Below are 25,000 nucleotides of genomic sequence, written 5' to 3'. Positions count from 1 at the left end.
TATACCACCAGCCAGTTAGCCAGCCATCCGGACAGCTCTCGGGCGGCGGCACCCCACCTTCGTGCTCGGAAGCATCATACCACTCATACCAATGACACGTCCCCCACAAGAAGAACAACGCAGACATCGCAAGAATGGCTTCGGGCAGAGACCACGACGAAGGTACAGGTAGCCGAGGACTTCGGTCCTCCTGCATATGGGGCCTCATCACCGAGCTGGTGTCCTCGTTCTACGTGGGTCTCCTTCCTGTGGCGTTAATTCGCCGAGTGGAGAGATGTACGGGACAGCCTCCCCGCTGGCCTAGATTTAGGGATTCTAACTTTGTCGTGGGATTCACTGGTAGGCGAACCTGGTCTCTAGTGGATCAAGTGTCTAAACAGTCGCAGTCAAAAGTCTTTCGCCATGCTTAACACCTTACTCCACAAATTTAACATTTCTTGCTGAGTCTAAAACAGTATCTTATTTACCCAGAAAACGAATTGTACAGGACTGTAAATAATTCGTAAATAGAATATATCAAATGGTCAATAACAAACGTTTCATTTGCATCATACAATCCTGAAGAGTGGTGCAAGACTTCTGACAGTAACTGTATCACGTTAACATTGCCCCACACACACTCCAACGCCTCCGAACTGTCAACAGCAGATCTGGAGTTCTACTAACTCGACCTCAACCCATCCTCCCCCTCCTTCCCACTCCCTCCATCACCGTGACGTCACTCCAGTGTCCATCGACTACATTACGAGTTTCTCGAACGTGTTGGGTTCACTCTTCGTTTATTCCTTTGTGACTTGTTTATTGGGCTGCATTAGACTTACATCCAATGGAGATTCTTGTTGCAGAGCTCTCTAGTGCTTAGGTGGACGCGGAGATGCACAAACAAACAAATGCTTTATGACATGAACATAGAAGCACACGATTTTGATGTTATGTAAACACGCACATTTGCACACGGACACGCACGAGTGCGCGTACACGCATATTCACACACACATACACACATACATACATACACTTACACACACACACACACACACACACACACACATACATACACTTACACACACACACACACACACACACATACACACACACATACGCATACACACGCGCGCGCGCACGCACTATATGGATTTCATAGTGATAAATCAATACACAGGGAGAGTCAAGAATCTATGAACATGCGAAAATGGAGGCGGAACTAAAGAAGAAAAGTTTCCTGCCAAAGTTGGTGAAGTAAAATTACTCTGACGAAAAGTTGAGAATAACGGAGAGAGAGGAGCTGAGGGACAGTGAAGTGTTACCGAGAGGCACAAAAAGAACTGGAAGGACAAGATGCGAGAAGACCCCTGAGGGTTGATAGAGGTCCCAAACTCGGTACTCATAGAATGTGGACAGCAGCTGGTGGACAATATTCATAATCCGGACCAATTTAGGTTTAAGAAGGGAACAGACAAGAACTAGTTTACCAACGTAGTGGTTAAGGAATAGAATAAAGTTAGTAACATTGTAGTGAGCGCTGAAACTGCGTTGTTTTAAGAGCATATTAGATAATTTTATGGATAGGAATGAGAGGTGGTAAGGGACATGGTACTACCTAGTGTAGGACTTATGGTCTCTTACAGTCTCCTCCATTCTTATATTCACAAGAATAAGGGAAAGTGCCACAGGATTGGAAAGAGACTAACGTGGTGCCAATCAACGAAATAACAGGGAGGAACCTTTGAGTAATTTGTGTTCCTGATCAACATGATAATTGTGTAAAAAAAAATTGAGAAAGACAGGGACAAAATATTTGAAATAAAGAATATTCTTGGCAGATGACCGATCTGAATCCAGATTTTTTTTTTTTTTTTTTTATATAATGAGCTTTTGTTCAAAAGTGATCCGTATCCTGCAAGGTGTTTGTTGGGTGGACTGTGTATACTTAGATCTGAAGAAAGCGTTTGATAAGGTACCTCACAAAAAAAATAAGTGAAAATTAAACATATCGGAGAACGTAATCTGCTGGAATGGATTAAGACTTTCCTGGGTGACAGATTAACGACAACGGTTGAGGAGGATAAAGATGTAAGATTGAAGTGAAGTAGCTAATGGGATCCCGTGGGAATCGGCGTTGGCTCCAGTAATGTTCTTGATTTATATCAACGACATGATGGATGGAGCGAACAGTTACATCATTTTATTTACTGGTGATGCAAAGATCAAGAGGAGAGTCAAACACCAGGACGATTGCAAACAGTTACAGGAAGATCTCGGGCTTAAGAAAGAAAATGTAATTTCAGTGAAAAGAAATACAAAGAAAGGAAACTGTCAAAACTAAGCTAACATAACCAAACACACGATATCCACTCCAGAGTCTCCTAAGTGGACATAACCCCTCCCCCATGGGGTGACTACTTCACATGATCCAAAGTACTAAACAGACATCTGTGTATATATATATATATATATATATATATATATATATATATATATATATTTATACATATATATATACATATATATACATCTACACTGAATGGTTCCCAGCGATCAATTGATATCTTTATTCAACCACAAACAACTTTTAATTCCATGCCATCGCAATCGAGACTGAAGAATCGCTCGATGGAGACATTTTGTTGGAAATTGAAACGTGGACGAGCCGAGGATTCGAACCCAGCTAACCCGTAACAAAGTTACAGTGACTTAAACCAATGCGCTATCATTGATAGCGCATTGGTTTAAGTCACTGTAACTTTGTTACGGGTTAGCTGGGTTCGAATCCTCGGCTCGTCCACGTTTCAATTTCCAACAAAATGTCTCCATCGAGCGATTCTTCAGTCTCGATTGCGATGGCATGGAATTAAAAGTTGTTTGTGGTTGAATAAAGATACATATATATATATATATATATATATATATATATATATATATATATATATATATATATATGTATATAATGTATATATATATATATATATATATATATAGAGAGAGAGAGAGAGAGAGAGGTGTGAAGACAGAATGAGTGGTAGGGTGGTGAGTTTAATCGCCAAGAATCCGTTGAAGTTTTATTTCTGACGTTTCGTCCAACCAGGACTTCTTCAGAAGTTCTACTTGGACGAAACGTCAGAAATAAAACTTCAACGGATTCTTGGCATTTAAACTCACCACCCTACCACTCATATATATATGTATATATATATATATATATATATATATATATATATATATATATACATATATATACATATATATATATATATATATATATATATATATATATATACATATATATATATGAGTGGTAGGGTGGTGAGTTTAAACGCCAAGAATCCGTTGAAGTTTTATTTCTGACGTTTCGTCCAACTAGGACTTCTGAAGAAGTCCTAGTTGGACGAAACGTTAGTAATAAAACTTCAACGGATTCTTGGCCTTTAAACTCACCACCCGATCACTCATTCTGCCTTCACACCTCTCTCTCTCTCTCTCTCTCTCTCTCTCTCTCTCTCTATATATATATATATATATATATATTTTTATATATATATATATATATATATATATATACACACACAACCTGAGCTTTCACTCATAGGAGAGAGGGGTAAATGTCTCACTTGTCCTATTCATACTCTGTATCTTAACTTATTTATACTCACTTTTCTGTATTCCTTGATAATGTGAATATATCACGAAAGCACTCGGACTCCTTGTGTTTTTCCTCTTCCTAGTGTTCCTAGTGGACTCTGCATATACATATATGAGTATATATATATATATATATATATATATATATATATATATATATATACATAAATATACATCTATTAAAAAAGCTCTGAAGGTAGTCACTCCAGCCCATAATACTACCATTACCAGTACATAATGTACCATAGCAGAGTTCCAAAATTCACAGTTTCATGGTATCATTAACTGGTAATGGATGATACCACAGAATACTTATTTAATCTTCTTTGCATTTCGGTGTGGTACTAATTATTAGACATGTTTGTAAAATGACAAGAAGACAGCAGATGCTACGACGTTTTTCCATAGAGAAGAAACAAAATTGTCAAACTTCAGAACCCTTCTGTATATTCGCCACCAACTCTCGCAATATGATGCCAGTTGCTCACATATTATATTTTCTCTATCCACTTTCTTCCCAGTGTACGGTATTTTCTTGTATAGAAAATACATAAAACATTCAACAAACGTTGCATCTGCATGTTGAGACCCATACGGCGCTTCAAGAGTTCTGGCTTGGACTGTGCTGGTTGATTTACATATTCAACACAACCCTCCACAAGGTCCGGACACGCCGACGCGGCACGAAAACACGCAACAATTCAACCTCAAGGATGAGGTTCGGTCGAATTCTACCAACCTCAGCAAGGCGATGGTACAACAAAAATTGATAAAATAGCTCAGCGGCAGAGACTAAAGCGATAAGTTTTACCAAATAGGTTAAGGTGTTAACAACTTACGTAGGTTATAGCTAGTTTATCTGTCCATACCGAGCGTAGCTTTTAAGAACATAAAAACATAGGACTGAAGGAGACTGCAATGGACTATAAGGCCTACACTAGGCAGTTCCATGTCCATTACCACCTATCATCCTGATCCATAAAGTCATAACAATCTTTTAACTTAACACAACCAATAGTTTCAGCGCTTACTACATGGTTACTAAGTCTATTTCATGCGTTAACCACTCTATTGGCGATTTTACTAACTTCTGTGAGACCTCGCTATCAAAAAGGTAGATTATCTGCAACTATTAAATGGTTCTATTACAACTGTAGTAGATAACACACAACATAGGCAATGAAAGGAGTCTCATTCCTAGAGGCATTGGAGTGTAGTGCAGTTTGAAGTTTTGATATTTGTCTGCATAAATATCCAAGTAACAGGTGCCAACTTCTTTTCTTGTTTATTTGCTTGTTTCTTTGCTTATCTATGTTTTAACTACCTACAGCCAGCCTCGTTATGGACTAAAAGGTCTCTTAACAACGTCTCCCTCTCTCTCTCTCCCTCTCTTTCTTTACCATTGTGCTCCACATAATCATAAACATGAATGTACACCACCATTCATGATGTGCAAAAAAAGCAGGTAGACTATAAACATATCGGATAAAGTAACACAACAAGGTGATTAGGACGTTGATATAATGTGATACCGAACCTCCGAGGGCAAAAAGTCGAAAGCGCGCGGCTGTAGTGGTCAACTCCCCGGGAATAGATGAACCGTTGCAAGGCGCAGATGTGCGGCCAACACACAACGCTACATAATTAAGACCAAAGTAAACGATCCATTAATCCACTAATTACGACCCTTGACAAGTACATTATGTTACAGACCGCATTAACCCCCTTCTACGTCAGGTGGCACTTTTTTCTTTTATTATTTTTTGTCGCCAACCTATTTTATTCATCTCCACAGCACCTCTTGCGCAGAAAAATCTTAATCGATCTTCCGTACCAGGTGTCATTTTATCATTTTATTCTGGCTAGGGGTCAATTGTAGACCCCCCCCCCCCGACACTGATCAACTGTATAATCTCCACCCCAACTACATTCAATTGTAGAATCCCTCCACACTGATCAACTGTAGACTCTCCATCCTAACTAACATAGGCTAGGTCAGTTTAGGTTAGGTTAGGTTACGATTGGTCAGATTAGGTTATAACTGTAGAATGTTAGGTTAGATTAGGTTAGGTTATGAATCACGAACCATAATCATTTGTACAATATCCACCCCAGCAACACTCAATTGTGCAATCTCCACCCAAAGCGCGCGCGCGCGCGCGCGCGTGTGTGTGTGTGTGTGTGTGTGTGTGTGTGTGTGTGTGTGGAGGGGAATTCTACAGTTGATCCATAGCTGGCGCCAGGCGATTTTATTCAACTCTGTGACACCCACATGGTAGCAAATGGGCCCCAGCCTTTCCCCATTAACCCCCCTCCTTCCCATCCATACCGTCAAACTATCACATTCAATTCCGTGGTACCCCCTTACGATAATCTAGTATATCAATACGCCATCCACCTTTGAATACCACATCGAAGCACACTGCTATGACTCACTATAGGCCGATGTCACACTGTCCGGCGGCGGCGTTGCGGCTTGTCGTTGGCAACAGCAAAGTCTCCCTTATTAAGAGTCATTAGACTCCAAAGGTTGTGAGAGTACTTTAACCAGGTGGAGAGGGTGGTCCTTATATAAAGTTCTGGCTGTCGCTAGGCGATTTTATTAAGCTAAATGAACTTGCCCATCATCTGGCCGCATCCGGCGCCGCCGCACAGTGTGGCACCGGCCACGGCCTGAGCTCCAACTGAACACAGCAAACAAGAGTAGACCCGTACACATAACACAGCCTAACTCCTCCGCTGTAAAGACGCACCCACAGCAGGATAGATCCACCTGGAGTTTGCCAGAATAAACTGTATAATGGACTCCTCGTAGCACAGGAATAGATATGGTCTGCATAATCTATATAGTTTATGATCCATAGCATCATCGCCCCTTTGGTAGGGTGACGTACCCTGAGATGAACGAAATCGTCTCGCCATGTGTGTTATGAACGATGCCACAACAAATGGGTTGATGCTCCAGGACACAGCTAACAGCACTGCAACAAGGGAGCACATCAGGGAGGAGAGAAAGAGGAGGAAGAGGAGGAGGAGGAGGAAGAAAAGGAGAAAGAGGAAGAAGGAAAAGAAGTGGCGGAGGAGGAACAGGAGGACGAGGAACTGGAAGAGGATTAGGAAGAGGAAGAATAGCGGTAGAAAAAGGAGGAGGAAGAGGAGGAAGTGGAGGAACAGTAGGAGGGGGAAGAAGAGGAGGAGGAGGGGGAGGAAGAGGAGGACGAGGAGGAGGAAGAGGAGGACGAGGAGGAGGAAGAGGGGGACGAGATGGAGGAAGAAGGGGGCGAGGAGGAGGACGAGGAGGAGGAGGAGGAGGAGGAGGAGGAGGAAGAGGTGATACTCCCCTGGCACATCCCCTGAAGGTTGAGTGACACATCAACAGACGCATGTCGGCCATCTTGGCACTGAGGGAAAGGGTCTCCTGAGGCTCGCCCATGCATGTGTCTTCGTGTGCCTCACTGTGGCCCTGTGTGTGCCTGAGGTTAAGTCACAAATCTCAATCTGGCTTCGTGTGCTTCAATGTGGCTCTGTGTGTGCCCGAGGTGAGTCACTAGTCTCAGCCTGTCTTCCTGTGTCTCACTGTGGCCCTGTGTGTGTCTGAGCCGAGTCAAACATCTCAGCCTGGCTTCATGTTCCTTCGAGTGCATTCGTGTGCCTCACTGTGGCCATGTGTGTGCCTGTGAAAAGGAAATATAAATAAAGAAACAGAGTACTAATTAAAGAGAGAAATGGCTATTGAGAGCGCCTTCAGGGACAAAGAGACTGTGAACGACAGAGACACAGACACGCAAACAGATGGCGCGAACCACCAGAAACAGACACCAAACTGGTTCAAATCTGGGTGGGGGGGGTTGAGTCCCTTCAAGACTCTTTCTCACGGTGCCCATGTAGTGGTAAATAACTGCAAGGCAATTAACCTGAACTTCAAAGAGAAAAGCTCGCGAGAGGCCGAGCGCTGCTCAGGAAACGAGAAGATAGCATCAATCATGATGGCACTTACCTCAATCAAGGGATATTCAAGGACAATGGAAGCAATCAAGAGAGTTCGCAAGCATGTCAAAGATACAAAAGGAATAAAAAAAAAAACCACGTAACTAACGTCCACGCGTATCATTCAACCTCAAAACTTGACTTGATTCTCCTTCTCCCTCCTTTAATACTTCCTCAATCGACTCTTTCCATTCTTTCTCGCCCCTTTTTCAACTCCCCTTCAATATCGAGAAACAGGGTCTGTCTATCTTGCTGTTATTCTTTCTTCGCCCCTCTCTCTCTTTCTCTCTCTCTCTCTCTCTCTCTCTCAGACACACACACACACACACACACACAGATACATCCAGTGCGGCCAATGCCTACCATAAATTTTCATGCTTTCGTACAAAACACAATCGGTTCAGAAAGCAATTACACATACGTGATAGTGTTGGCAAACTCTAAGGCCTGCATGGTAAGCTTCTGTGTGTATTAACAGGAACACACAAACCTGACCCACCACGATATACCAAAACTATGCAAATATACTTTGTTGCAGTCGCAATAATAATTCGTTTTTACAAAAAAAAAAGCTGATAATAGCCAGATAGATAAATAAAATATATATATTTATATATATATATATATATATATATATATATATATATACATATATATATATTTCTAAACAGAAATGTAGTAGCACATTTGTAAATTACACACAGGAACCCACAGTCGGAGAAAGAATAAACTTCGAATAAAGAAAAATCCTATATTTCGGCTATCAACTGTAGCCCTCTTCTATCTTATGTACTTTCCTCAAGAGGGCTACAGTTGATAGCCGAAATATAGGATTTTTCTTTATTCGAAGTTTATTCTTTCACCGACTGTGGGTTCCTGTGTGTAATATATATATATTTATATATACATATATATTTATATATATATATATATATATATATATATATATATATACACATATCAGTCAATCAATCCTGTGAAACAATAGTAAACAGTAATCTATTGAACACTCGAGTATGATATCTATATTGTAGGTAGGATTTGGGTGTCGTCAAATGGGCATTCGCACAAACAAACACACACGAACACACAGACAGACACAAACACACACGAACACACACACACGCGCGGGCACACACACACACATGAATATGGACGTGTGCTATAGAGTTCCGTTAGGGGACACCACTGCAATAGTGTCTGTGTTAACAAAGACACGGGCTCAATATTGACAGCCAAGACGCCCGCGTGCCTTCGACGACTGCCAGTTCGGGGGCCTTTCCCAGCTTCCAGATGCACCAGGAGAGTCTCGAGCGTGCAAGAGGGCTCGCCAGAAGCTCGTCTACCTTCTGTTATCCTCTCCTCCGAGTCTTTCCATCCTCGTACCATCTTAAGAAATATTTTTTTTTTGTCTTGCGATATTTCTACTTCAGACTTCAGTCCTACTCCTCTTCCTCTACCTCCTCCTCCTCCTCTTGCTCTACCTCCTCCTCCTCCTCTTGCTCTACCTCCTTATTCTCTTCCTCCTCCTCTTCCTCCACTTCCTTCTTCTCTTCCTCCTCCTCCTACTCTTCCTCCTTTTCCTTTTTTCTCTCAACCCCGCCCTTAACTCAACCTCCTATATTTTTTCTTCTCCTCCTTTTCCTCCTCGTCATCCTCCTCCTCCTTCTCTTCCTCCTCCTCCTCCTCCTTTTCCTTTTTCTCTAAACCCTGCCCTTACCTCACCTTCTTGTCTTTCCTCCTCCTCCTCCTCCTCTTCTTCTTCGCCTCCCACGCCTTTCGTCATGTTTTTTCCTTCTGCCAACAACATCGACGATGTCGCCCATACTTCCATCTCTGCCACCAATTCCTCCCCCGCCTCTCCGCCTTCTTCCCCCACTACTGGTGCCCCTTCCATCACACTCGCTTTTCAAACCTGCAATAACTCTTCGTCAGCATGTCCTCCTCTCCCTCCACGTGAACCCTCACTCCCTCCAATGCTCTCCTTCGCTTCCCAACCTCCATCCTGCTCTCTAACCTTCCCTTCTTGCTCCTCTTTTATCCCTCTTTTTCTCTCTTCGCACCTTTTTCTATGTCTTCCATTTTACCTTACTCTCTTCCCATGTTATGGAATCACCATACAGTTCACATGATCATGTTTATAGGATGTGGGAGGGGGGGGGGAAACGTCACCAACGTTCTAACCCTCCCTAGACCTGCTCTTTTTTCTCTTCCCCCCACCTATTCCCTTCTTCTCTTTTCTTCCTGTCTCCTCTCTACTCCTCCCTCACCATCCCCCCTCAACTCCCACTCTGTCATCCCGCTCCCATTCCTCCCCCTTCCAGGCACCGCAAAAATGATAAATAATAAATAAACAAATAAAATAAAAACAAAAAAGCTAAGGCCTTAAGAAGTCTTTATGGCATGAGAAATCCCAGACAGAAATAAAACGGGAGCAGCTCTTGGGAGCGTGTGAGTGGTGAGTGTGTCGTCACATGGACCTGGTACAGTATCGTACATTGTCTTCCTGGTTCCTGGTGACATGTGGCAATTCCAAAAAACGTTCAAAAACGTTCGTGTGGTCCTCTGGTAGCGTAATCGGAATAATGCTGGTATCGCATTCTCTTAGTTGTGGGCTCGAATCCCGCATTCCTCTCCGAATCCCAGCAGTGACTGTTACCTGACCTAACAGTCCAAGTGCATAGGGCAACAGTGACGGCTTCGGCCGCAGCTACTCAGCGCCTCCTGGCGTAGGCTCCTCACCACCGGGGTTACGAGTGTACTAGCTTCATTTGTCCACAACTCCACTCCAGAGACTCTACGGAGTAACAAGCCAAGAGGGATACAATTTTCGTAAAGAAGATTCAAAATTTCGAGAAGAGGATTAAGAATTTCAAGAAGAGTCCTCAGAACTTCAAAGAGAATCAAAGAAGAATGAGAGTACTCAGAGAGGATTACTTGTCACCTCCTCGGTAGATATGGTGACATACTTTAGTTAATGTGTCATGGATGACGCCACGCAATTTCATTCATCTCAGGATGACCCCTGCATGAAGAAGTACTCGATGGATCGAGACCCAGAGACTTCCTTGTAATGAACATCTTCCGATAAACGATGAATAAAATCACCAGGAGGTTGAGAAAATAAAACAAAAATAGAATAAAATCAATAAAGTCAAACAGCAACCGGGATGACAGTTGACTCTAGACGTTCGAAAACAAACAGAAAAAGACGAAAAGGGACGTGGGAGGAGACAACAACGAACAAAAGGAAAACGCAAAGGAAGATAAAAATTCACAACGAAAAGGAAGGGAAAGTTAAGGGAGGATGGCCGGAGATGGGAGGAGCAAGAGATGATGATGATGGAAGGAATTAATACAACGGAGAGGTGAGCAGGTGAGCAGGATTGGATGATTGGTTGATTGGCAAAGGTGTGAATTGCAATGAAGTATTGGGGTTTCCCTTGTAATGGAAACACGGCTCGAGCAATCCTATGGATCGGCCGGAGGAGGAGGAGGAGGAGGAGGAGGAGGATCAAGAGGAGGAGAAGGGGGAGGAGGATCAGGAGGAGGAGGAGGAGGATCAAGGGGAGGAGAAGGAGGAGGAGGAGGAGAAGGAAAATGAGGAGAGGGTATGGGGGAGAGATAGGATGAACGGAAGAGAGAAAAAAAAAGAGGAGGAGGAGGAGAAGCAGGAGGGAAAGGAAGGTGAGATAGATGAGAACAGAGAATGAAGACGAGAAGAAAGTGAAGGAGGTGCGAGCGTAAAAGAAAGAGGAGATAGAGGAGGAATAGAAAGAGATTGACGACGAGAAGAAAGTGGAGAAAGAAAACGTGGAATACACATTAGAGAGAGAGAGAGAGAGAGAGAGAGAGAGAGAGAGAGAGAGAGAGAGAGAGAGAGAGAGAGAGAGAGAGAGAGAGAGAGAGAGAGAGAGAGAGAGAGAGAGAGAGAGAGAGAGAGAGAGAGAGAGAGAGAGAGAGAGAGGGAGAGGGAGAGGGAGAGAGAGAGAGAGAGAATGAGAGAGAGGAAGAGAGAGAAACAGCAGGAGTAGGAGGAGGAACAGAGAGTGGGAGTGGAGGAAGAAGAGGCGACAGATATTTATTGATTTCATTCTGGCTGTCCTCAGGCTATTCTATTCAGACCTCTTCTACAACGGAGAGGTCAAGGGTCAAATCGTGGAGTCCGAGACACGCGTCGTGCCGAGGGATCTTCGGCGGAAACCTCGAGGAGAACCTCGACCCAAAGAAGACAAAGGACAGGAGGACACCGCACGACGCAAACGCGGGGGCAAACGGCCAGCGATTTGGTCTTTACAGGACTTTTAACAAAATTCCAAGCACGAGGCTTCACATTAACGTCGCTGTATTGCCGTCAATGAACACCTAATGTTGTTTATTCTAATGTTAACTTCCAGGCATTGGCCTCTCGCCTGCATTCCAGGCTCCTTATCTGGAATGGCACTTTGATGGGATATTTAAGATCCGCTTTGCTCTTGGAGAACTTGATGTCCCTCTAGAACCTCCAAAGAAAGGTGACCTTTCCGTTCTTGGGCTCCACGTGCCTGCCAGAACCGACTCTTTCATTCTTCGAAGTCGATATTAAAGATGAACCTGAGGAGATTTGGCTATCCATCAAATGAAAATCAAGCTGCAATGTAAGGAGGATGTGAAGCGTTGTCGTTATCAAGACAAATCGCATCTTTTTGTCGTCGAAAACTGGTGGGAAATATTGAGCCAAAGAAGTGAATCAAAGATGTAGCAAAAAAGAAATTTAAGGAAGGTAACTGATAGAGAAAAAAAAAAAAAAAAAAAAAAAAAAAAAAAAAAAAAAAAAAAATCTAGCAATGATATATATATATATATATATATATATATATATATATATATATATGTATATATACATACATATATATATATTTATTCTCCAATTATAAGAGAAGTATGTGGGACTCTGGGCTGTAAAGGTGTTACTAATGTCCATAAAATATTTACTGCATAAAAAGAATACAGGCAAAACTCAATACATGGATCTTTTGTTAGTGAAAGCAATTTGAAACGCATGGAAATCAACAAGCCATGGTTAATTGAAGCGAATTCATCAACTGATTCTAAATCTACACGTGCACATGCAGATACATTATCTTTTCACATTGTAAGTTACCTTTACAGACATTAAAAGAAAATTAACACTTTCGCTACAGGCACATCAACAATTAAATATAATTATTTCTGTACGAATGCGAGACCATGCCCAACAGTCCCAGCACACAAGGCAAAGGTGACGGCTTCGGCTGCAGGTACTCAGTGTCTCAAGGCGTAGACTCTTCACCTTTTTATTTCTGTGCACAAAAGGATCTGTGTGGTCATTTCGATGTTAAGGAGACAGGTTGAAGCGATTACGGGTTTTCGGCTCGTTAACTAAAGGATTCTGTAGTTAATTACCGTGGTTTGAGGTGGTGGCTTGTTATCAGATGTAAGCTCCCCATGGTTCATTCGACGGTAAAAATACACGAGCACGCACACACATACACATACAAACACACACACACACACACACACACACACACACACATACACACACACATACATACACGCACACTCCACACATGCATACGCATACATACATACACATGCCCATGTGCACACGCACACACACATGCACACTACACAGACCCATGCACACACACACGCACGCACAGACTCCACACACACACACACATACATACATAGACCCATGCGAGCACACATACACACGCACACACTCCACACACACACACACGCACACACACACATACGTACACAGACCTATGCGTACACACATACGCACACGAGATCTGCTAATAATGAGCTCTGAGCTCACTGCCGCAGGGTGGTGTCTGGCTGTCTCGAAAAGAGGCTGCAGCAGATCCGAACACACACACACACACACACGTACACAGACCTATGCGTACACACATACGCACACACACACACACACACACACACACACACACACACGCACTTCCTATCCACAATGTATCTGCCGCTAACTCACCGGAATCTGTTCCACCACGTACCTGTAGAAGAAGAAATAAACAATATCAGTAAAAACGTTCAAATAAATAAGAATGTAGAGTCTTCAATATGTAACCGAAAGTGCTCTTCCCCATATACAGGCCGTTACTATCCCCCTTGAACAAAGATACATGAAGATTGAACTCTCATCTGGACGGGCAATAGTGGTTGATCACGAGTCCAACACGTGATCCAAACCCATACTAAAATATACTCATACACGCACGCAAACACACACAAACACACACACATACACACATGCGCGCGCACTCACAAACACACGCACACAAACACACACATACACCCACCTACACACACATACACACACACACACACACACACACACACACACATGCACAAACACATACACACCCACACAAACACACACACACACACAAACACACACACACACACACACACACACACACACACACACACACACACACACACACACACACACACGTGCGTGCATGCATGCATACACGCACACACCCGCGCGCACACACATGCATGCATACACACACATGCATGCACACACACACACACACACAATCACACACACACAATAATACTTTTCATATGTGTGTCGAGCCATGGACGATGTCCGTCATCTTCATATATATTTCTGGCATTCGTGGTATTCAATTGTCCTTTGGAAAACATCAAAAGACGTAAAAATAACCCGTATCAGCATTATGATCCCTCCCGAGGACATGAACAGACAGATTGGTGGATCTCCCAATACCATCCAATACCATCCAGTTGCATGCGTGCGTGAGGACCATTTCCATGCAGAAACAAGTCTTTAAGCTTCTAATTCCAGGAGGATCTTCAAACTGATTAAAATCGTCTGGGTAGTGGCGTAGGAACAAGTATTCCAGAACGTTTATACATACATATACTGTATATGTAAATATGGACAAATATATAAACAAATAAAACGAAATATAAAAATGTATAGAGTTCCTTACATCTGATAAAAAAAAAAAGTAGCTGGCGCCAGATAAAAAAAAAAAAAAAAAAAAAAAAAAAAAAAAAAGGGATCCATTGCGCGCGCAAAAGAAGGACGAACAAGACTCTTTCCCCGTCTCAAGTCGCCTTCTCGAGACTCCGAGGTCGCGACTCCTCAATGCTGCCACCGACCATTGTGCGGCAATCGCGCCTGTCACTGGTCAGATTACCGAGCACGAAACTGACACGGCTTCTGTCGATGCGAGTAGGAGGAGGAGGAGGAAGAGGAGAAGGAAGAGGAGGAGGAGGAGGAGGAGGAGGAGGAGGAGGAGGAGGAAGAGGAGGAGGAGGAGGAGGAGGAGGAGGAGGAGGAGGAGGAGGAGGAGGAGGAGGAGGAGGAGGAGGAGGAGGAGGAGGAGGAGGAGGGGAAGGAGTAGCGTGCATGGAAGGCAGAACCTTAGCAAGTGTCAGACACGAGACCCCGTGTCTGACATCGCTCTGGCATCCCAAACCTGACACGGAAAGCGTGGAAGGAAAGAAAATGGGAAGGGGAATGGAAGAGTGAGGGGGGGTTGGGGGGTTGGGGGTTGGGGGGATATTGCATGGGTATTGAGAAGGGGGAGGGGAGCGGGAAGAGGATAAGGTGAGGGGTGGGGGGGAGAAGGAGAAGGGAGTTCTGGGAGTCAGGAGTCATAGCAGATGATAATCAAGGAGTGACGTATCAGCGCAGTGGGTAGCGCAGCTGACTGCTGAGCAAACGATCACAGGTTCGAATCCCCCTTTGGCCGAACGGGTTTCCAGGCGTTGGAGTCGCTTGAAATGGTTCATTTGTTGTTCGTATACTCTTAACTCCACCGCAGAATTGGAGTGAATTACATGGACCTCTACTGGTGGCGCCACCGAGAGCGTGCCAATCTCGCACTCGCTTAGTTGTCGGTTCGAATCCCGCACTCCTCTCATATTCCCGACATTGGCTGTTACCTGCCCCAAGGCGCATAACAGGACAAAGATGACGGTTTTGACCACAGTCATTCAGCGCCTCCTGGCGTAGGCTCCCCGCTGGCATCTTCAACCCGAAGAAAAGAATCCAACTAAATCGGTGATTACAAGATAGCCTACTGAGCGACATCAGAGCCAATAATACACACACACACACACACACACACACACACACACACACACAATGTATGTATAAAATAGATGTATGTGAATATACTTTGTGGCCAGAAAGGTAGACGAAATAAGAAGAATTGGGACGGCAGGAATAAGGCAGCAGAATAGTGAAATAATTGAATAGGAAAGCGGGGGGGGGGGAGGAGTGGAGAGAGGAGGGGGGGCGGAGAGGTTGGGAGAGCATGTGAGAGCAAATTCTCCCTTCGCTGTAGAGTAATACCTTCACAAATATAAGGGAATTAGAGGAGGAGGAGGAGGAAGTAGGAGGGTGGCGGGGGGAGAGAGGAGGAGGAGAGAGAGGACGGAAGAGAGGAAGGGTGAGAGGAGGGGAGAGGGGTTGAGAGAGTGTATGGGAGAGTAGATTCTCCCTTTGCTGTAGAATAATACCTTCACAAAGATAAGAGAATTAGAGGGGGAGGAAGTAGGAGGGAGAGGGTTTTGGAGAGTGTATGGGAGAGTAGATTCTCCCTTTGTTGTACAGTAATACCTTCACTTCGTCCATAGCCAATAAGATAATCCTCCTCCTCCTCCCCTCAACAGAGTCCATGTTTGAGGGTCCATCATTAAAGAAAAAAAAAAAAAAAAAAAAAAAAAAAAAAACTATCATGGGACTCTTAGATTTAAGGCCACGCCATTTCATTCGGTTTAAAGTACGCCACTACTTTTTTAAGGTTTAAAGTATTTGTCACTTAATATCTTTAATACTAGAATAACACGCTTTAGATGTATTATTCTGGTTAAACTGAGAACATAAGAACATATGAATAGAGACTGCAAGAGACCATAAGGCCTATACTAGGCAGTTCTATGTCCCTTACCATCTTCCATTCCTATCCATAAAGTTACTTAATCTTCTCTTAACTCATTCAACTCCGATGACAAGATGTCTTGTCATTTGGTCAAATAAAACAAAAAATCATAATAAAACAACAAAATGTTTGATGATCAAACAGCACCAGAAAAATATGACGTCATCAGTCCTCCTCCTCGAGGAGGACTGATGACGTCATATTTTTCTGGTGCTGTTTGATCATCAAACATTTTGTTGTTTTATTATGATTTTTTGTTTTATTTGACCAAATGACAAGACATCTTGTCAGCGGAGTTGAATGGGTTAAAACAACCAATTGTTTCAGCGTTCACTACATGGTTACCAAGTCTATTCCTTTCGTTAATCACTGCTGGTAAACCGGTTCTTGCCTATTTCCTTCTTAAACCTAAATTTGATTTGGATTAGGAACATTACTGTGATGAAACGCTTTAGATATGTTATACTTGTTAACTTGAGAAGATTTCATCTAGATTTGATGCATCAAGAAGTCGAGATTTTAACAAAACTGATTCGGTTTAACGTTGCCAGCTCCCCCTATCAGGAGGCTAGGACGGTACCCCTCACAGAAGATTTTGTAGCGTGGAGCGAACCATCCTCTTGGTCCAACTTGCTGGCGGCAGGGTTCGAACCACCATCACCTCGACCTCCGCCGCAAGTAGTGACTCTCTAAACCGGTCGGAGAGCGATTACCTTTAACTATTATTAACAATGGAGCTGATCACCCAAAACTGATTAACCAATTAAATTCTTCATTTGCATTTGATATAATAAAAATATTGCCACTTCTGTTCTTGAAATGAAATCTACAATAAAACTTTTCATTTCAGTGTTTATTTTACAGGTAATAATTACTTCATGAGCCTGAAAACTATGAATTCTAAATCAGGTGTTTGTATACATAATATCACAATACCCAACTCACAGTTGGTAATAATCTTTATTTATCGTTATCTATAATCATTTTCATTCCCTTTCATCTATGTTTTATCTAGGAAACACGCAGCCTTAATTGGGTAATAGAAACACGTACTAGGTATTTAACCTAGTTCGCATATTAGTTAAACTAATATTACCAGTAATTATAGTTGTAATAGGGGAATGCTTGTTGTGCATCGTGTAACTGGTCAAATATAATTTTTCATTAATGATACAATGACTAAATTATATGAATACAATTATTATTTGAGTTTATTAGGACATACAGTAATCTGTTTACGTACTTGCTCATATCTGAATAATTTGCACTGAAAATCCGCATTCGTAATAAAAAAAAAAAGTCACTAGAAAATCCCAGAGAAACATAGTGACCGAACGATCAAAGGCGGAGGCGTCCGGGGGGCTCTAAGTGAAACGAAGGGAAAGTTCGAGTCCCGAAAAGCCATCTCGATTAGCCCTTGCTGTTTCGTGTGGCATTTATCGCTTTCAGCCCTGCTCACACTAACGGTCTGAACCGCGCAGAAACCGCGGCGGTACAGCGTGCTCAAAGAAAAACTGCGTGGTTGTGTGTGAATGGACCCAGTGACTTACACTGTAATTGAATCGCCGCGGTTCAAACCGCTAGTGTGAACCGCTAGTGTGAAATAGGCCTGATTATTTCTCTCCTCTTGTTACAATCCGCTAGTGGCGTAATCGATAACGTACTGGTCTTGCATTCACTCAGTTGTGGGTTCGAATCCCGTACACCTCCCTGATTTCCAGCATTGACTGTGCACTGCCTCCCAAAAATCCCCAAAGCGTACAAGAGGTCAAAGGTGACGGCCTCGACCGCAGCTACTCAGCGCCTCCTGGCGTAGGGTCCTCGGATTGAGGTCATCATGGTGTGGGCTAAGTCGGTATGTGAGTTTTCAAGAGGAATCAACTTCCTTTCTTCTTCTTCTTCGGCGTTTGTCTTTGCTTGTTCTTAGTTCGTTCTTCTTCGCGAACAAACTCGTTCATGGCCTTACAGCCTTACTTAAGGGGGTTTGGACCCTTTTCTAATAAGGTTGGTTTCCTCTTAAAGGAGCTGGATTCATCTTAAGGTGGTTTGGATTCTTTTTAAGGGGATTCGGATCCCTTAAGAGGAATCCGACCCCATTGGAAATGATCCAACTCCATTAAAAAGGATCCAACCCCAAGAATTACCCAACCCCGTTTTCAGAAGCCAATCGCCTTAAACTCATTAGACCTTTCGCGTCACTCAAGGTTGTCGATGATCTTCATTAAGGTCAGGTGATAGGACGGCCATTAGCTTTTTTTTTTTTTTTTTTTGGGGGGGGCGAAAAAGACGCCAGACACCCACCACAGCGGCGACGATACGGGAAACTATGGCGTACTGTTTACGTAGCAACGGCGATATCAGTGACCTAATTTCCCGCCGAGAGCAAGAGGATCGGTAAGCCACAGAAGGAAGAATTGACATTCTGTAAAGCCTATGATGAGAAAGTCCACTTTCCCCAACAGTCGTCTCCTCCTCCTCCTCCTACTCCTCCTCTTCTTCCCGAGTGTTACTCCTTGAATACAAACGCATCTGAAGCCGGACCTTGTTGTAATTACCCGCAGATCAATCTGCATTCTCGCCTCGGCCTCACCCACGCTGAGGGGACCTGAACCTATCCGCTCACCCGCTCACCAGAGAAAAATAAACAAGAAAACAAAGAACGAATCACTTAATACATAAACATATAAACAAACGAATAAACAAGAAAACGAAGAAAAGAAATCACTTAATATATACACATATAAATAAATACACGAATGAATACACAAGAAAAATGAAATAAAATAAATCACTTGATACATAAACATATAAGTAAATTAATAAATAAGTGATCAAATAAACTAATAAATAAATGGATAGATAGATAGATAGATAAATTAATAGATAAGTGAGTAAATAAAGATAGATAATCGCTTTTCCACATGTCCAAAGCTTCTGGCTTCAGCTCATTCTGCTCGTGACCTCAGCTCAGTCCACACGTGACCTCAGCTCAGTCCGCTCGTGACCTCAGCTAGAGATCTCGTTTTTCTGCATAGACACCAGCTAGTGAATACCTGTGAATTTTATATCTCCTAATAGTGTTAAGTGATTGTGTTGTGTTTTTGTAATTGTATACGTATAGCGCTATACAGTTACAGATATAAGATAAAGTGCAAGGTTCTATTTAATTTCAAAACAGTTTTCTGTTACCGTATTCCAAAGGTAGGAGAAATAGTATAAGGTAAGCAGAGTAAGCTTCGCGTATTTAGTTTATTAGAGACCGCTTTGATTTAGTTGATTTGTATTTTCTCTTTGCCGTTTTTATTGCTAAAGGGGGAGCGAAATGGCTTGTGAAGGTTGCGTGAACCTAGAGGTCCGTCTCAGGATGTGTGAGGAGGAAATTCGGCTTCTCAGGAGTGCGCTCTGTGAGAAGAGTGAACCCTCCCCACAACCCAAAGAGCGTTCCACTTCTTTACCTACTGTCACTGCCATGAGCGAGTGGCGCTCCGTGGGGTCCCGTTTGTCGAGCCCGCGTTCGGTAGACGTGTGCCCTGTGGAGCAACCGCTGGCTCTAGTCAATCGTTTTGCTCTACTGGAGGATGAAGTGGCTGAAAACCGGGAGTTCTTGGTGGTGGGGGACTCCATGGTTCGAGGCTATGACGACATCCTGCAGCGAAAGACTAAGCGACGTTGCAAGCTTGTATGTCAACCGGGCCGTGGGATCGTTGATTGTACCCGGTCCATCAGGGAGCAAGGACGGAAGAACACGGTTACGATTGTACATACGGGTAGTAACGATGTAGGTAGGGTGAGATCAGAGGAGCTTGTTCGGAATTACAAGGTCCTCCTTCGGGAGATGAAGGAACGTGGGAGCCGTCACGTAGTCTGTGGGATCCTTCCGAGGATCTACGCAGGTTCGTGTTGGAACAGTAGAGCCATAGGGATCAATGATAGGATATCGCAGTTGTGCACACAATTGGGATACCACTTTCTTGATCCTTGGTATCTCTTTTCTAGGCGCCATGACCTTTACGCTTCTGATGGGATCCACCTTACCCGCAGAGGCAAAGATGTTCTTACAAACCTCATTGTGGGAGTTTGTAATGAACTAGCTCCTTTTTTAGGGTAGAAGGCCAAAGGGAAGGGGAAATAGAATGTACTTGGGAAAACAGTGTAGAGTATAGCATTAATGTACAACAATGTACCAGTATAGGACAAAATATAATTTTAGGATATAATGTCGCTAGAGGACGAAATGTCACATTAGGATATAATGTCATAGGACAAAATGTCGCAATGGGATATAATGACAGTGGAGGACAAAATATCACGATGGGAAGTAATGATAGTGGAGAACAAAATATCACGATAGGATGTAATGATAATGGAGGAGAAAATATCACGGTAGGATATAATGTCATTGAAGGCCAAAATGTAATTTTAGGAAGGGATACCGGACAGAATGTCAATGAAGGCCAAAATATCATGATAGGATGTAATATCGCTAGAGGACGAAATGACACATTAGGATGTAATGTCTTAGGACAAAATGTCACAATGGGATGTAATGACAGTGGAGGACAAAAGATCACGATGGGAAATAATGATAGTGGAGAACAAAATATCACGATAGGATGTAATGATAATGGAGGAGAAAATATCACGGTAGGATATAATTTCAGTGAAGAACAAAATATAATTTTAGGAAGAGATACCGGACAGAATGTCAATGAAGGCCAAAATATCAAGATAGGATGTAATGACAGTGGAAGACAAAAGATCACGATGGGATGTAATTATAGTGGAGGAAAAAATATCACGGTAGGATATAATGTCACTGGAGGACAAAATATAATTTTAGAAAGGGATGCCGGACATAATGTCACTGAACGACGGGAGGCCGGCGTGAATCACGGTGACGTAGGGGGACAAAATGTACAAAATAGATCGGATGACCGTAATCGACCAGATGTCCGTGATGGGGGAAATGTTAATTTTGATAGGAGAAATGTTAATGAGACATTGAATGTCAATGAAGGACCAAATAATAATAATATAGAGCAAGGCATAAATAAAAAACAAAATGATAATATAAGACATGATATTGAAACTCAAAATGTGTCAAAAAGAAATAATCAGGAGTTTCTTAAAACTATGTACTTTAATGCTCGTAGTATTAGGAACAAATTTCAAGAAATACAGGCGTATGTCAAAAGCGAAAATCTCGATATGATAGGAATAACTGAGACATGGTTAAATGGTACAGAGTTCGAAGCTGAATTTAATATTGCGGGATTTAAACACTTTCATCAGGATAGAAACCACAAGAAAGGTGGGGGTGTTCTATTGTACGTTAAAAACAATGTTCATGCTTGTGTTTTAGAGAAAGTGAAACAGGATGCATATGACAGTTTGTGGGTTGAGTTAACCCAAACAAATGGACAAAAAATGAATATAGGTGTAATATATAGGCCAAAGACATTATCATTAGCAGACGACAAACTGTTATTTCAAGAACTGTCTAGTTTCTGCAACCGGGATTTATTGATAATGGGTGATTTCAATTTTACTGACATTGATTGGATGACCCTTGAACATGGCCATATAGGTAGTCGCTTGATTGATTTTCTTGGTGACAATTACTTAATTCAGCATGTAAAAGAGCCCACAAGATATGGAAACTTACTCGATTTATTGATCACTAGCCGCGAAAGCATGGCAACTGATGTAGAAGTCGGTGAATCTGTTGCAAATAGCGATCACAACTTAGTCAGATTCAAACTCCTAAACAATTTTAGAATAGATACTTGTGCTTCTAAAATACCCGATTTCAGTAAAGCTCAGTTCATAGAACTACGTCAGGAGCTTCAGCTTACAGATTGGGAGGAAAAATTAAACGAAAGGCCTGTAGATCAGATGTGGGAAATATTTCAAAATACGCTCACTAAGATGATTCAAACTTACATTCCTTTTAAGGACAGACGTCCCCCAAATCAGGCTCGCCCTAAGTGGCTCGACAAAGAAACTGAAAAAAGTATTGCTAAAAAGAGACAGGCTTATAAGAAATATAAGTGCTCGGGTGCATCTAATGACTATGAAAGTTATGTATCAATACAGAGAGATTTAAAAAAGACAATAAGAAAAAGAAAACGACAATACGAAATGAACATCGCTGAGAAATCCAAAGAGAATCCCAAAGAATTCTATAGTTACATTAGAGATAAAAAGGTTGTTAGGAATCACATTGGTCCACTATTATCTGCTGACGGTCAACTTGAATATTCAAATGAAGGAATGTGTAATCTCTTAAACAATTATTTTAGCTCGGTATTCGTAAACGAAACACCTCAAAGTGAATTCCAAACTGAAACCTGTGAAAAGTCTGGGGTAAACTTACTCACTACGGTAAATATAACAAAAGAAACAATTAAAAGGTGTATAGACAAACTCAAAGTTAACAAAACACCAGGGCCTGACGGTTGGCATCCAAGAATCTTAAAGGAAATGAAAAATGAGATTGTTGTTCCATTAGAAATTATTTTCAAGAAATCCATCATATCCGGAGATGTCCCAAGAGAATGGAAGCTAGCTAACGTTACTCCCATATTCAAAAAAGGTGACAAAAAGAAACCAAATAACTATAGGCCTATTAGTTTGACTTCGATCGTAGGAAAAATAATGGAAACTATCATCAGAGATGCTATCGAATATCATTTAGAAAGTAACCGTTTGATAAATGATAGCCAACATGGTTTCAGACGGAAACGTTCTTGCGTGACTAACTTACTCGAATTCTACAACACAGTTATCTCGAATTATGACAAAAGAAACAATATAGATTTAATATATCTAGACTTTGCAAAAGCTTTTGATACCGTCCCACACGAAAGACTACTTACTAAATTAGCTTTGCATGGAATAAGTGGTAGCCTATTAGGTTGGACTAGTAATTGGTTGAAAGGTCGAAAACAGAGAGTTGTTTTAAATGGAAAAACTTCTGGATGGAAAAGTGTTGCAAGTGGAGTTCCTCAGGGTTCCGTTCTTGGGCCACTTCTATTCATAGTATATATAAATGATATAGACCATGGACTAAAATCTACTGTTTCCAAATTTGCTGATGATACAAAACTGTGCGGAGTGGCAAATGATCACTCAAACCAATTAGATATTCAAGAAGATTTAGATCAATTACAGCAATGGTCTGAAAAGTGGCTAATGAAATTTAACACAAGTAAATGCAAGGTAATGCACATAGGTAAAAATAACAGCAATTACGATTACAAGTTATTTGGAAATTCGTTAACAAAAGTGGATAGTGAAAAAGATCTCGGCGTAATTATCAGTAACGACCTCAAATCATCCAAGCAGTGTATTTCAGCCTCTGAGAAAGCAAATAAGATTCTGGGATTGATTGCGCGATCGTTTGATTTCAAAAGTCCATCACTCATTAACAAGCTATATAAATCGTTAGTTCGTCCACATTTGGAATATGCTGTTTCCGTATGGTCACCGAATCTCATTAAAGACATTGACAGACTGGAAAAAGTACAACGGCGAGCCACAAAACTGATTCCAAATATCAAAAATAAATCATACGAAAATCGACTTAAGCACATGAATCTGTTTTCCCTAAAAAAGCGTAGACTCAGAGGTGACTTGATACAGGTCTTTAAGATTTTAAAGGGAATTGACAACATCAAAAGTGACCAAATTTTCACATTGAATGAGAATCAGACAAGAAACAATGGTCTCAAACTGTCCGGAAATAGATTCAATTTGGAAGTAGGTAGAAACAACTTTGCCAACCGTGTAGTTAATGAATGGAATAAACTTCCTGCACAGGTAGTGCAATGTAGTTCAGTTCGAAGCTTTAAGAATCATTTAGATAAATACCTAAGTAAGATGCTGTAATGATTATAATTTATGTTATATTATTTGTTTTTGTTTTGTTATAATTTGTCTGTCTGATTTTCATTTATTATTAGTTATATGTCAATTTATTATCATTTACTATTTACCTGTTTGTTTGTTATTCAACTATACCAATGCATTTATTTATGTATTTTAATTGTTATTTACATTGTTATAGTTTTAATTTATTATTAATATGATTTTTTTTTTTTTTTTTTTTTTTTTTTTTTTTTTTTTTTTTTTTTTTTTTTTGCATCCGACCTAGATATGGATCAAAAGGTCTCCTGTCGGCATGCTTTGCCTTTGTAATCCTTTGTAAGATACGGTATCATTCTCAACATAGTGTTCGTTCTCAGGCATGTGGACTTCCTCTTCCTCTCTTCCCTCTTCCTCTTCTTCTCTTCTTCTGTCTTCGTGAGGTCCAGGGAGATCTCTTACTTCTCTTAGTTTATGGTGCTCTCTTCTCAAAAACATTATTTTCTTTTATATTTTCGTTCTTTGTTTCTTCTTTCCTT

This window comes from Oratosquilla oratoria, chromosome 41 (genome assembly GCF_046742065.1).
Source record: "Oratosquilla oratoria isolate Oo_2021 chromosome 41, ASM4674206v1, whole genome shotgun sequence".
Classification (NCBI taxonomy): domain Eukaryota; kingdom Metazoa; phylum Arthropoda; class Malacostraca; order Stomatopoda; family Squillidae; genus Oratosquilla; species Oratosquilla oratoria.
Note: the sequence above shows the minus strand (reverse complement) of the source record.